This window comes from Dipodomys ordii, unplaced genomic scaffold (genome assembly GCF_000151885.1).
Source record: "Dipodomys ordii isolate 6190 unplaced genomic scaffold, Dord_2.0 Scaffold5, whole genome shotgun sequence".
Classification (NCBI taxonomy): domain Eukaryota; kingdom Metazoa; phylum Chordata; class Mammalia; order Rodentia; family Heteromyidae; genus Dipodomys; species Dipodomys ordii.
This window is the reverse complement of record NW_012267221.1, coordinates 14,331,212-14,344,691: the sequence shown is the minus strand read 5'-3', so window position 1 is coordinate 14,344,691 and position 13,480 is coordinate 14,331,212. Positions and strand designations below refer to the sequence as shown.

The following is a 13,480-nucleotide window of genomic DNA, read 5'->3' as shown; positions in this document are numbered from 1 at the left end:
CTGCAGTAAGACAACATGCTACATTAGATTACAGAAAATTGGTAATTTATTTATTTCCTGTATGTGTGTGTGTGTGTGTGTGTGTGTGTGTGTGTGTGTGTTGGTAACTAGGATTGAACCCAAGACCTCTATTTCTTGCTCTGGCTAGCATTCTCCTACTTGAGCTATCACGATAGTTCGGTCTTTTTGGTTTATTAATGGCAGATAAGTGTCTTAAGGTTTTGTCTACCCAGACTGGCTCTCAAACATAGTTCTTAGATCTTCCTAAGAGATACAATCTTCGATATGAGCCACCAGCACACAGCTTGCAATTGGAAATAATTGGGGATTTATTTGCTTAATATATAATAAATATATTTTTAACATCAACTATGTGGAAATTATCCACTCATCAAATGTCTGTTGTATGTTCATTAACTTCAGTTTTTCACTAGATGCCTTAATTATTTCTATATTCCTGTGCTTCCACTTCTGTGTATGAGTGGATTTCTTCTATTTCTGCTTTGTTTGTTGGTTTGTTTAAACTCAGGCATGATTACATTATCACTTGATTCATATCTTCAGCCCTTTTACTTTAGATTATGTTTTAGATAGGGTTGATTTTTGCTGGGATGGCTTGGGACCATGATATTCTTAATGCTTTCCATATAGCAAGGATGTTATCACACCTGGCTCTCCCATCTCTTCTTATGAAAGCAAGTGCCAATGTCATTGATTCATTTTCTATGATGTTACTTTTATTCCCTTTCATTTTTAATTTTTCTTAATGCCAGAACTATTGTATAGTAGGTATATGGTGTCTTGACCTTTTACAATTTAATTTCTCTTATCCTTAATTTTTATGTATATGTATAAAACCTTATTGTTGTAAGATACATAACAAAATTTACCATCATAGCCAATGTGAAGTATACCAAATACACTTTCAGTGCTATTGAATGCATTCATATTATTATACAGCCTTCATTACTTCTATTTCCAGAACTTTTTCAACTCTTAAAACTATGGAGGTTCCTCAAAAGACTAAACATAGAGCTTCCCTACGACCCAGCAATTCCACTTCTGGACATTTATTCAATAGAACACAAACAAGGCCACACTAAAGCTACCAGTACAACCATGTTTGTTGTAGCATTCTGTACCTTAGTTAATTTAAAGAATCAACCCAGATGCCCCTCAGTTGACAAATGGATCAAAAACATATGGTATATATACACAATAGAGTTCTGCGCTTCCATCACAAAGGATGATATTGCACAATTTGCAAGGAAAAGGAAAGAATTGAAAAATTATATTAAATTAAGTAAGCCAGACCCTAAGGAAACAGATTGCATAGTTTTCCTTCATTTGAAGTAATTAGAATGTCCCTCTAAATGTATACGAAAACACAATGAATGGTAAAAGACAGAAAACTACACTTGAATGTGGTAAATTAAACAGGACCCTAAGCATGCACACAGTGAGACCAAATGAGGATAATCTTAGGAGAGGATCACAAAGGCTCAATAGTTATGCATATATGATAATATAAAATGATCTTTATTGAAATGAACTCCAAGAAAGGCAAACCAGAGGCTTTTCTGTTATTCGCTTTTTGCTTTTTGGTGTTTTTGATTTTTTTTTGATTGTCTTGTGTGTAAGGTTATCTGTTTGGAGGAAGGTAAGGGGCAGCACAGAAATGGTGGGACAAAGGAGAATAGATGCAGCAATGATACTCACTAGACATTATGTTGAAAATGAACTATATAACTTGTGGGAGAGGGATTTGGAAGGAAATAAAAAACAGAGAACCAAGAGAACAAGTGTTAAAAAAGAAATGTATTCATTACCTGACTTATGTAACTATAACCCCTCTGTACATCACCTTTACAATATTAAAAAAAACCCACCTCTTCTGGGTAGCTAGTAAATATAACTTTCCAGTTGTACTGGTAACCAGACAACAAGCTGGTTACCAGAGAGAGGACCTCTGGTTTCCCTATCCTCTATCCCCTGCCTCTGCCCCTTGTCACTAACCCAATTTCCCACTGTTATTCTGTCATTCCTGTAATGTTATTTCACAAACAGACATAAGCTGAGACAGTATGCTGTTTGGCTATACTTATTTTCAAAATCTATAAAAATGATGTATGTATTCTTTTGTCACGTGTTTGTATTTTTATTTTTTTAATTTTTATTCACTATAATTTATTAAAGATTTATCAATATTATTGAATGAAGCTAAAGTTGAAATCCTTTTACTTATACAAGATGTGTCACTGTGTGACTCTGCCAAGCCTATAATAATGTGTCTATTCTTCTGCTAGTGAATTTATGAACTATTTCTTGTTGTTTCTGTAAACATTATATCTATTAACATTAATACAATTATTGTATGTTGGGAAGTTTCTGGAAGGCATTTACTTAGGATGTGCTTAATCTCTAGTTGTGAAGTATAAGAATGCCAGTTTGCTTTCTGTTTACTTTTTTTCATCAATTTCTGAGTATTCACAGATCTATATTCTCTCAAACACTTGTATTTTTTAACTTCTTAATTTTTTCCAGTTCAAAAAATATATAATAGTATTCTGTTTTGGTTTTGTTAGGTCTGTACTTACTAATGCTGCTGAGCCCCTTTTTTATGTTTATGTTTGATTTCCTTTTGGGGAAAATAACTGGTTCTTTTGGTCATTTTATATAAATATAGATGTAGACATTGGAACATTAATTTTAGTAAACTTCATATGTTGCAAAAATTTAATCTATTTTGAAAATATTGGTAGCCTTCCTTTCTGTGTGTGTGTGTGTGTGTGTGTGTGTGTGTGTGTGTGTGTGTGTGTGTGCGCACGTGTACATGTGCACTGGTCCTGGGGCTTAAACTTATGGTGTGGTCACTGTTGCTGAGGTAATTTGCTCAAGGCCATTGTTCTACCACTTGACCCAATCTTTTATGTCTAGCTTTTGGTGATTAATTGGATGGATACAAGATTCATACAACTTTCTTTTTCTTGCTGGCTTCAAACTGCAATCCTCAGATTTCAGCTTCCTGAGTAGCTAGGACTTACAGGCATGAGTCACAGACAGCACACAGCTATTTTCACATTTTCAATGTGATATACTTCAATGATATATTTTGATTATCAAAAGTTCCTAAAGACTTTGAATTTTTCATACTTAAGTATTAATTAAGTTCATCTAGAATTTATTTTTATGTAACTCATGTTAAAAACTTTTATTTTGTCTTATGTAAACATAGTCTTATATAAATTCCAGACTAGGAGAGATGGAGGGGGTGAGCTGAATCAGGGCATACTGTATGTATGCATGGAAATATCACAATGAAACTACTCCTCAATCATACAACCTAAAAGAACATTTCTGAAGGGAAAGGAATAGACCATCAAGAAACAGACCCATATATTTATAGAACTTTGATGTGAACAAATAACAAATCTAATCAGTCAGAAAGAATGAAATACTTAATATTTGATTATCAGAGTATTTATTTTGCCATAATTAAATCTCCCCCTGAGACAGGAAGATTTCTTCCTGTTTTCAATTTTTTTTCTTTCTTGACATTCTCCTCCTTTAATATGGCAGTCACTGTACTGGTGACATACACTTTGTATAAATGTCTATTACTTTTTTATAGTTTATTGTAAAGATACTGTACAGAGGGGTTACAATTACATGAATAAGATAATGAGTACATTTCTTATCAAGCATTGTTACCCGCTCCTTTATTTTTTCCCTACCATCCCTTCCCTTCCCACTTTCTCAACTTCTCCCTCCCCACACCAAGTTGTAAAGTTCATTTTCAACATAGTGTCTTGTACATATCATTGTTACAATGGGTCAACCTGTATCCTTGTTTCAGAATTTTGTTATTTCCTTCCCCCTCCTCAAATTAGAAACATGTATATAAAAGATGCAGGACACCAGAATGAAATACGGTGTAAACAGGGGTTATACTATGGGGGAAGAACATACAGAAGAAACAAACAAAAGAAAATCACACAGTACATTAAAAACAACAGCCACAAAGATAAAACCTCTTGTGTTGCTAACTTAGGGTTCATTTTACTTAGCATCATCTTATATGATCATAGGTACATAGCTTTTGACCTTTTCTTTGTCTAGTAAGATTATCCTAGACGTACACTAATTATTACAAAGGGAAACCATGGGACCTATGTTTCTTTGGGTCTGGTTTATTTCACTTAGTATAATTTTTTCCAAGTCTTTCCATTTCCTAACAAATGTGATATATATATATATATATATATATATATATATATTACATTTTCTTGATGCATTCATCTACTGAGGGGCATCTGGGTTGGTTCCATATCTTAGTTATGGTAAATAATGCTGCAATAAACATAGTTGTGCTGGTAGCTTAAGTATGGCCTTGTTTGTGATCATTTGGGTAAATGCCCAAAAGTGTAATTGCTAGGTCATAAGGGAGCTCTATGTGGAGTCTTTTGAGGAAACTGCATATCTCTTGCCAAAGTGGTTGAACAAGTTTACACTCCTACCAACAATGCAGTAGGGTTCCCTTCTGGCCACATCCCCTCCAGCATCTGTTGTTATTAGAGTTCTTGATTATAGCCATTCTAACTGGGGTGAGGTGGAATCTCAATGCTGTTTTGATTTGCATTTTTTATGGCTAGAGAGGTTGAGCATTTCTTCATGTGTCTATTGTCCATTCTTATTTCCTCTTCAGAGAAGTTTCTCTTTAAGTCTTTAGCCTATTATTAATAGGACAGTTGTTTCTTTGAGGATTTGTTGTTGGGGGTAAAAGTCCATTTCTAATGATAGATTAGTGAAACAATAAATACCATTATCATTTACAGATAAACCAGTGAGCTCATTGGTGTGCATTTGGAGAGTATCTTACCCTTTTCATAATACTTTTATACTTATGATCAATATAGATTATTCCAAAGACTATAAATAAAACTATAATTTTATATAATTTTCTAAGGTAAAATGCAGAGAATATACATAATTATTTTTAACACACATGTGAGCTGTTTGCTTTTCTTTAAGTCTTTTACAACTTAAATACAGACCGTCTATAAACATGAAGATTTTAGAGAGGAGAAGAAAGTACAAAGGGAAACTAAGCAGGAAGGAACATTAATCCTTGAACCCAAAGTCACTCATCTAGCAAATCTTATTAGCAAAGGGTGAGCAGCTTGTTCCAAACTAATTTAAAAATTATAAAAATGGAGTAGTCCCATCTGCAGCAGTGCCTCAAGGATACCAACTGGGAGATTACAGAATTAGAGTTTGAGATTTCAACAAAACTGACTCCAGTTTACATAAATGAAAAGAAAATTGTTGAAAGAACATTAGGCATTCAACAATTCAACCTTGGTGGTATTTACTTTTACACTACAGTTTGGGTAAAATTGAGCACCCAATATCTTCAGGTTTTGGGTTTTGTTTTGTTTTTGTTTTTTGGGATTTTTTGTTTTTTGTTGTTTTTTTTTCCTTCTCAGTCTCTGCTCTTGATTCTTATTTTAGGGAGAGAGTTCCCACATGCTCTGGTTTAAGTCATAGTTCCCATCTGCATGCACTTATGTGAAATTAAAAGTTATATTTCAAGTTTAGAAAATAATCATGAACAAAACTGTGTTAAGGGAAATTGAAATTGTATATGAATATTTTCTCTATCTAGCCAGACCAAATTAAACAACACATATATAATTTCAGGATGACCCAAAAGAATGGATCTTAGAATATTCCCCCTAACTGTGCTATAGCCTCACAATGAGCAAAGAAGAAAGGAAGAAATCATGATAGAGCTTCAGTATAAGCATGTTTTTATATTTAAAAAAGTGATGCTGATCCTTAATGGTTAAATTTATTATGAAGTGGAGTTCTATTATTAATCAGGTGTTCATCTACTGTGACTTGTGCTTATTCAACATTCTGATGAAGACTTTAAATCCCAAGTTGGAATACTTCTTCAAGTGGAAAAAATAAAATCCATAACATACAAGTGTTCTTTAAGTGGTTTTCAGAATATGAAATCATAGCTTGACATATAAATACTTGGTGATCTTTAGTAAAACATTAAATAAGGCCCTAACCTGGTAACTTCTAAAACGTGACGAGTGTCAATAATATATTGGAGTATCTATTACATTGTAGTTAATTTGATACTACTAATTTGCTATTGGTAAAACAGTGGTAGAAATATTTAATGGCATTGTAATGGAAATTTTTCCATTGAAAGTTAATGGACTTACTGAACCATAGTTTTGTTTTTTTTTTTTAATCTCTAACCTAGAACAAGGAAACTGAGACATTTGGAAATCTGATTGGACTGAATATCACACCAATGCATATCTTTTTTGAGAATGTACAGTGATTGTAAAAGAATATTAAATGAAAATTGTGTGCTCAGGAAGTAATTCATTATTATTGTCCTGAATATTAAATTAATTTTAGTTTTTTCAACATGCCCTAGAAGTTTAATACAAGGCTACTAATTCTTAGTGAGTTCAGACTAAAAGGATAATTAGGAAAAAAAAATCTCAACTTCAGAACTAAGTAAATTAGACTTAAAAGAGGAAAAAAATGAAAAAGTATATTTATTATAGTTTGAAAAAAGGAAGTAAATAAGCTCAAAAAGCTTATAAATTTAGTTTGATTTCTACATAAATATTAAGAGACATATTTTCTTTCTCATTTGTATGCATGATAATTTGAACAAAACTAATTCCAAGATGATACACTCTTTTATACATCCTCTAAAATTTCTAAGTTGAAAAAAAGTTTTAACTGCTGATTATCACATAAATTAAATCCTTAAAATGTTATATATATATATATATATATAAACTTGTACTTTAACCTTCATAAATGATTTAATGTGTCTCTTGTTCTTCTATAAATTATCTCTGGCATGGTTATGTCTTGTAAATTCATTCATTAAATATGATTTTAACTTGGGAAACATTTTATAAATACTCTGGTATTCAAAATCTGTGACTTGATAATTCTTTTTTTTCACTTTAACATGAAGCTTATTCAGTCTAATAATGTATTATTCTTTTCTAAAACTATCAAGAATTACTCAGGCATCTATTTCTTTGAATATACAAACTATAACCTATATGTTATAGAAACAAACTTCATCTAGATTTTACTCTCCTTGCATGCCATCCTTCTTTCACCATCTTGATTGGGCGCTTGCCTGAAGCTAATGTGCTTTTGTGTTTTGTTTATTCTTTGGCTTTATAAAGGTTGGTTTTCTGTCATTTATAATTCTCAAATTTTTACTATTACAGTAAGGGTTTAAATCCAGAGCTGGTTTGCCTTTTAATTAACTTCATTAAGATTCCTAGGAACATGTAAGTCCCATGTGGAAGTTACATGTTTAAAACCAGAGATGTACTTCTTTGACAGTCTTTCTAGGTGAACAGTAGTATAAAATTAAGCATACTCATTAAGAAAACTTATCCATTTCTATCATTTCACTTATTTCTTTCTATCTTAAAGTTTTACCTGACTCTCAGTAAGGGATGCTCTCTTCTCTCCATTCAATCCTCATCATCATCTTTAGTTTCTTAAAACTTCTTTATTGCACATTGCTTAATTTTGCCTTTGCTACCAATTTTCCTTTGCAATATGTTGCTTTTTGGTATTTTCTGTCAAGTTTGTTATATCTAATTTACTTCCTGTCCAATGTAATTTCAAGTTATTTGTTATGAGCTTACAGTCTATCTAGCTCATTAAATGTAAACCTTAAATGGAAAGAGATTTTTGGTATTTATTCACTAATATATCCATCAGTCTGGAAGAACACCTAACATGTAGAATTGTGTGCTCCAGAAATAGCTATTGAATTAATGGATACTTGCCTTGCTTTTGGACATATTTCCATATTCCTTAGCAGGCTATTCAGTGTGTATCCAAAAAATTGACCTCACAGTCTTTCCCTCAGAATGATTAAGGAGTGTATATTGGCTTTAGGTTTGTTAGTATTCCCTAGTAACATTACATCTCCTTTACTCATGATTGTATTTCCAGAATTTATAGGACATTTTAGAATGTTTTATGGAAGGAAAATAATTACATAGAAACTCTATTAGAAAAAAATGTCCAACTTAAATTTTGGGGGAAAATGTTAGAATTAGAAGGATGGAGGTAGATGCTTGCTTCACCTGCTGGATCAAGTGAACCAATGTTAATTTAACTATGTTAATTTTCTTCTTACTCAGTCCTATGGCTTTGGTATGCAATATTTTATATACATATGAAAGGATCATATATCAAGCAGCTTACTTAGGTGCAAATATATGTGTATAAGATGGAAAAAGAATTGGAGAAAGGGCATAAACAACTAGAGTATCTCATGTCAGAATAAAGATCATTGTTCCAAGTTAAAGGTAGAGAACATGAGAAATTCAACCTGTGTCTTACTGGGTACCATATCAGACATGATACTTAACACACATTTCAGAGAACCTATCATAAAACTTTATTCATGAAGAGTCCTACAAAATGCTCTTAGTAGTGTTGTTATACAGGACTTCCCTGAGGGCTATGAAATAATGAGGCTGCAAGGGCATTTGCATTTCCTTTGTGCAAGTCTAACAGACCGTGTTGAGTGTCTTTTAAAGAATTTTTAGAGCAAAATGTTTTTAAATTGATTTGCAAAGATGATCATTTCAAGTTAACTCTCAGACAGTCAGACAAACCATGGTATTTCTAAATTTTAGAGGGGCCTATTAAGAAAGGTGGAAAGGAAAAAACAATGTTCACAGGGAAGGCAAGCACACTTTATAAATGAATTCTTTTTCAGGGCTTCTGACTGAAGTATTATAAGTTATTTTAAGATACATGTAGATCATGATATAAAATATTTCTCCTTTAGAAAGGAATTATAACTTTAATGACTTCTATAATTGTAAAAATTCCATTCTACAATAGATTTTATAATCATCAGATACCTGATCGTTGTAGCTTTTCATCATCTCAGTGTAAGTTCATATTCTGAAAAGCTTTTATATTCAGTCTTACTGATGGGAAGATTTCAATTAGTGAACACACAATCCCCTTGAACTAGATTATTGGGTATGATATGTAGATCAATTGCCCCCCACCTATTTGCTGTCATTTCCCCAAATTCTAGCTGTTCAAACTATACCCAATTAGAATATACAAATAAAACGTTTAAAATACCAACAACAAACTATCAACACAGGATCGCTTTGCACTGAAATTACAGAATAAGCATTTTTGTAAACTGTTGTAAATAATTCTCAGCAACTAAGATACTGGTTTCTTTTCAAGACTAAAGCATCAAAGTTTTTGATTTTTTTTCCTACTGTTTTAAACTCATTTCTATTTGAGCTTCAAAATCTAACACTAGATAAATCTTTTTGAGATTTATAAGTTTCATCCATCCAAGAGTTGTTCATATTTCTACCATTTTATTTTAAACCAGAACATTTATTGTATGGCTAATCTTTTAAATTCTCAAGATGAACCGGATGCTTCAATAGCTGCTCTCTTGGGTTTGGGTGTTGATCCTTCACAGAATCCATGCTTGAATCTGCAATAGACAATTTTCAGGTGCCTCATCCAACCTGACCCCGTAGTATTTCATCTCTTGGACTTGGCACTCCAGTTATCCTTTCTCTTTGCGTTTTGCAGGGTAGCCACATTAGCCACATGTAGACTTCTGAAGGTGGTAGGCCTTAGAACCGCAGCGGCGGCACAACGTATGTGTCTTATTGTGAAACTTTCCAAAGGATGAGGTTCCCTTGGTCATCTCACCTCTGTCCCTGAGACCAAAGAGCTATTCCTACCAAATTTTTACACATTCTTATATTCAACTCCTCTTCCATTCAGTCAGCTATGCTCAAGAGGTAAAAGTTTCTAGGTGCCGAAGGCTTATGGCAATAATCTTAGCTACTCAGAAAGATGATATGTGAGGATCACAGTATAAAGCTACCTCAGGTCGAAAAATCTATGACGCTATTAACTCTAACCAGAAAAAGCCAGAAATGGACCCTTCAGCAAGACAGCTAAGAGACGTTACCCAGACCCTGAGTTGAAGATTCAGTACCAGCACACACACACACACACACACACACACACACCACAAATTAAGTTTTAAAGTTAAACATCTATATTCAGTAAAATATTTTCTAGTTTTTTCTCTGTACTTTGGACCTATTCTTACTCTGAAATGAGTAGAAAAAATTATTTTTTCACCATCTGGTGCTGATGAGAAGATCATATCAAGCATCATGCTAACTAAAAAGTAGAGAACAGTCTTTTCTTTTTCTCTTACCCTATCTTCTTTTTTGTTGTTGTTGGTGGTGGTAGTGGGGCTTGAATTCTGAGTCTGTGTGCTGTACATGAGTTCTTAAGCTCAAGACAAGTGCCCTACCACTTGAGCCACATCACCACTTCCAGTTTTCTAAGCCTGTGTGCTGTACATGAGTTCTTAAGCTCAAGACAAGTGCCCTACCACTTGAGCCACATCACCACTTCCAGTTTTCTGATGGTTAATTGGAGATAAGAGACTCACAGACTTTCCTACCTATGCTGGCTATGAACTGGGATCCTCAGATCTCAGCCTCCTGAGTAGCTAGGATTACAAGTGTGAGCCAACGGCACCAGACTTACCCTATTTTATTATGTTTTGACTATTTTGAGGAGGTTTCATTGAAAAACCCAAGTTCTTATTTAAAATGCTATCATTTAAATGTTCAATGCTAACTATCTTTGCTATCATCATCATTTGTCTTTGTAGAAATCAGGATAAGAAAAGATAATTTACTATTTTCTTCTATTAGACTGTAGGAATTTATTTGTATTTTCCTAATTAAAACAAATTCCATACCTGCTTATGCTTATCACAAGCTTAATTATGTTTTCAGGGCCTTGACAATTTCATTAAGTTTGAATTTTCAACAAATCTGGGCTAAATTTCAAGTTTATTATTTTGAGCACATACGATGTAAAGCTTGTCCAAGCCAGATGAGGTTGAGGTTGAGTTTTATGGTTCATTTAAGCCTAGATCTTAAGGAAAACCTCAAGAGATAAGAACACACAGAACTTAAACCTATAAATATTTCAAAGACAAAAATATTTTCTGACCTCTAACACAAAGTCTTTTTTATATATTATCACTTATTACTATCCAAATCCATCATATTTTTTACAGGTAAGGAAGCAAATTACTATATAAAGATTATGAATCTTGGTTTAACCTTACTAGGAATGGGTCAAACTGAAATGCAGAGTGTTAGTTTTGTCATTATTAAATTCATTTACAGAAGTATTAATTTCTTTATATTACAGCTCTAGCTTAAGAATCTGAAAATGAAACTATTATAAGAAGGTAGGTATAAGGAAAATAATTGTCTAATAGTTGATTTTAAAGATATTCAGATTTAAGATTAGAATATCTGCACTTTATATTTATAATATAGCAACTTTTTCATTTTATATTAGTTCCAAGTATCAGTGTATTATCTGAGCTCAAAGTGGCTGGCTGGCTTGTAAGTAAGGAAGAAACAAATAAAAGAAGGAACAAATGGTGAACAGAACCCATTCATTTAAGTGTTCTTTCCCCTTCCTAACTGCCAACCAGATGTGGATCCTGGGAATTTTTAATTGAAATTACCTACTAAGGTTGTAATCTTCAAAGTAAAGGAACCTCTAGGGTAGGATACTAAGCAACATCAGTTCATACAGGTTTTGTCTAATGTTTATGATCATTCTTCAATGCTATGCAATAAGTTCATTGGTCAGAAAGTCTTTACAGGTAAATATTTATTTTATCAAGCTACAGTATGCAAGGTAGGTCAAATATAATAGTGAGTCTCCTTAAAGACAAGCCCAGATTGGTCTGACAAATGCCTGCTAAATTATTATGTATATCATGATTGTTGACAAGACCCCTGAATGCTGTTTTTTCTATGATCATCTAGAAACTCAGCTAGTCAAGCTCATATTAAGTCAAAGAGTTGTGGAAAGATATTCTCAAAGTTCATTGTTTTAGTGACTTCCAAGGATAAAACATCTTCAAGCACTTTGGTGACTTGAGTATCAAAAAGTAGGTAAGGAAAAAAAAAAAAGATTGTGATGAGCTCTACTGACTCTTGTTAAAGTGCTTGTTTCCTTGAGTATGGAAATCAGTCAAAGATTAAGTGGGGTCCGAATATCAGCAGGACACACCAGTCTCCTTTCTAAAATCATGGGTTACAGTGGTAATTAAAAGTTCTGTAAATTAGAATAAAATTGCATGTGTGGAATTTAACTTGTCAGGACTGAGCTAGTGAGACTATAGTGATTAAAGACAGGAGGAACTGGGAATACCTACCTTGTAGGGAAGCAAGCTTGCCTGTGGAGAAGTTAATTACTGTAAGAGGCAAAATAACAGATCCATGTTAAAAAAAAAAAAAGGAAAAAAGCTCTTGCGTAATGTTAAAAGGTTTTATTGGCAACACTTATATGTCTATCAAAAAATGGATATCTCTTTAATACTCTCAATAAAAATGCTACCAGGATTTTGAACAATATTTTTGAACTATTATGGTAGACTCAATAAAAAATGCTATCAGGTTTTCTTGACAGTTAGTATTTGGGAATTATTTGTAGTGTATTTAGTACAAAAGACCCTATAGCCTTTAGAACCTCTGTGTTTTGGGAAACATTTTTCATATTTGTCATAGTTCCACAATCTGATGAATGGATTTAGGTAGAAGAATGAATTTGATCATGATTCTTTATTTATGGGGTAAAATCCTTATTGGGATTTCTGGGTCCTCAATATTTTTCAGGGGGATATGAATTCTTGAGCATTGCTGTGAATATAAGTTGTTTTGAATGAATAACATCACCAAAATTTAAATGAATGTAAAGTTTATGATTTTTAAAAAAATGAATCATTGCTTTCTCCACTAGTATAAATATTTGTAGGAACATTACTAAATGTCCTTACCCTTTAGGTGTATTGTTTGATAACGTGTTGTATGTATTATTCTGTGATTAAAGTTTTATGCATGGCTTAGAATATGCTACTTCAGACTGCATTATTTTAAGTTATGAAATTTTTCATAATCTATATTTTTTATTTTAATTATTGTTATTATTTCTCATTGGCTCTAGACCACTAAAACTAGCTTCTATTCATGTCCATTAAGTACAGTGTTACTTTGTTAACATGTATCACATCCCTCTAATGTGTGTATGGTTATGTGTGTGAGTGTGTATGTTTATGTGTGCATGCATGTGTATGCATATGTTGCTACTGGGGCTTGAAATCAGGGCCTCACACTTTTGCTTGTTTTTCTCAAGGCTGACACTCTACCACTTGAGCCACACCTCTACTTCTGGCTTTTTGATTACACATCTCTAAATTTAATACAAGAAATATAACATCTGTTATTTTTTTAACAGGCTTGCATCCTGCTTTTAATTCTTAAATGATTTTTACTTAGCCTATGATTGAATATTCTGTCAT

The 13,480-nt window shown here is 32.8% G+C and overlaps 1 protein-coding gene and 1 pseudogene across 3 annotated transcripts in view; one reads left to right on the top strand and one right to left on the bottom strand.

Annotated features, from left to right (window-relative positions):
• Positions 1-13,480, top strand: part of Kcnh7 (potassium channel, voltage gated eag related subfamily H, member 7) — a 463,174-nt gene that overhangs the window by 84,947 nt on the left and 364,747 nt on the right. The gene's annotated exons all lie outside the window — the stretch shown is intronic.
• LOC105994408 lies at positions 9,478-9,772 on the bottom strand (annotated as a pseudogene).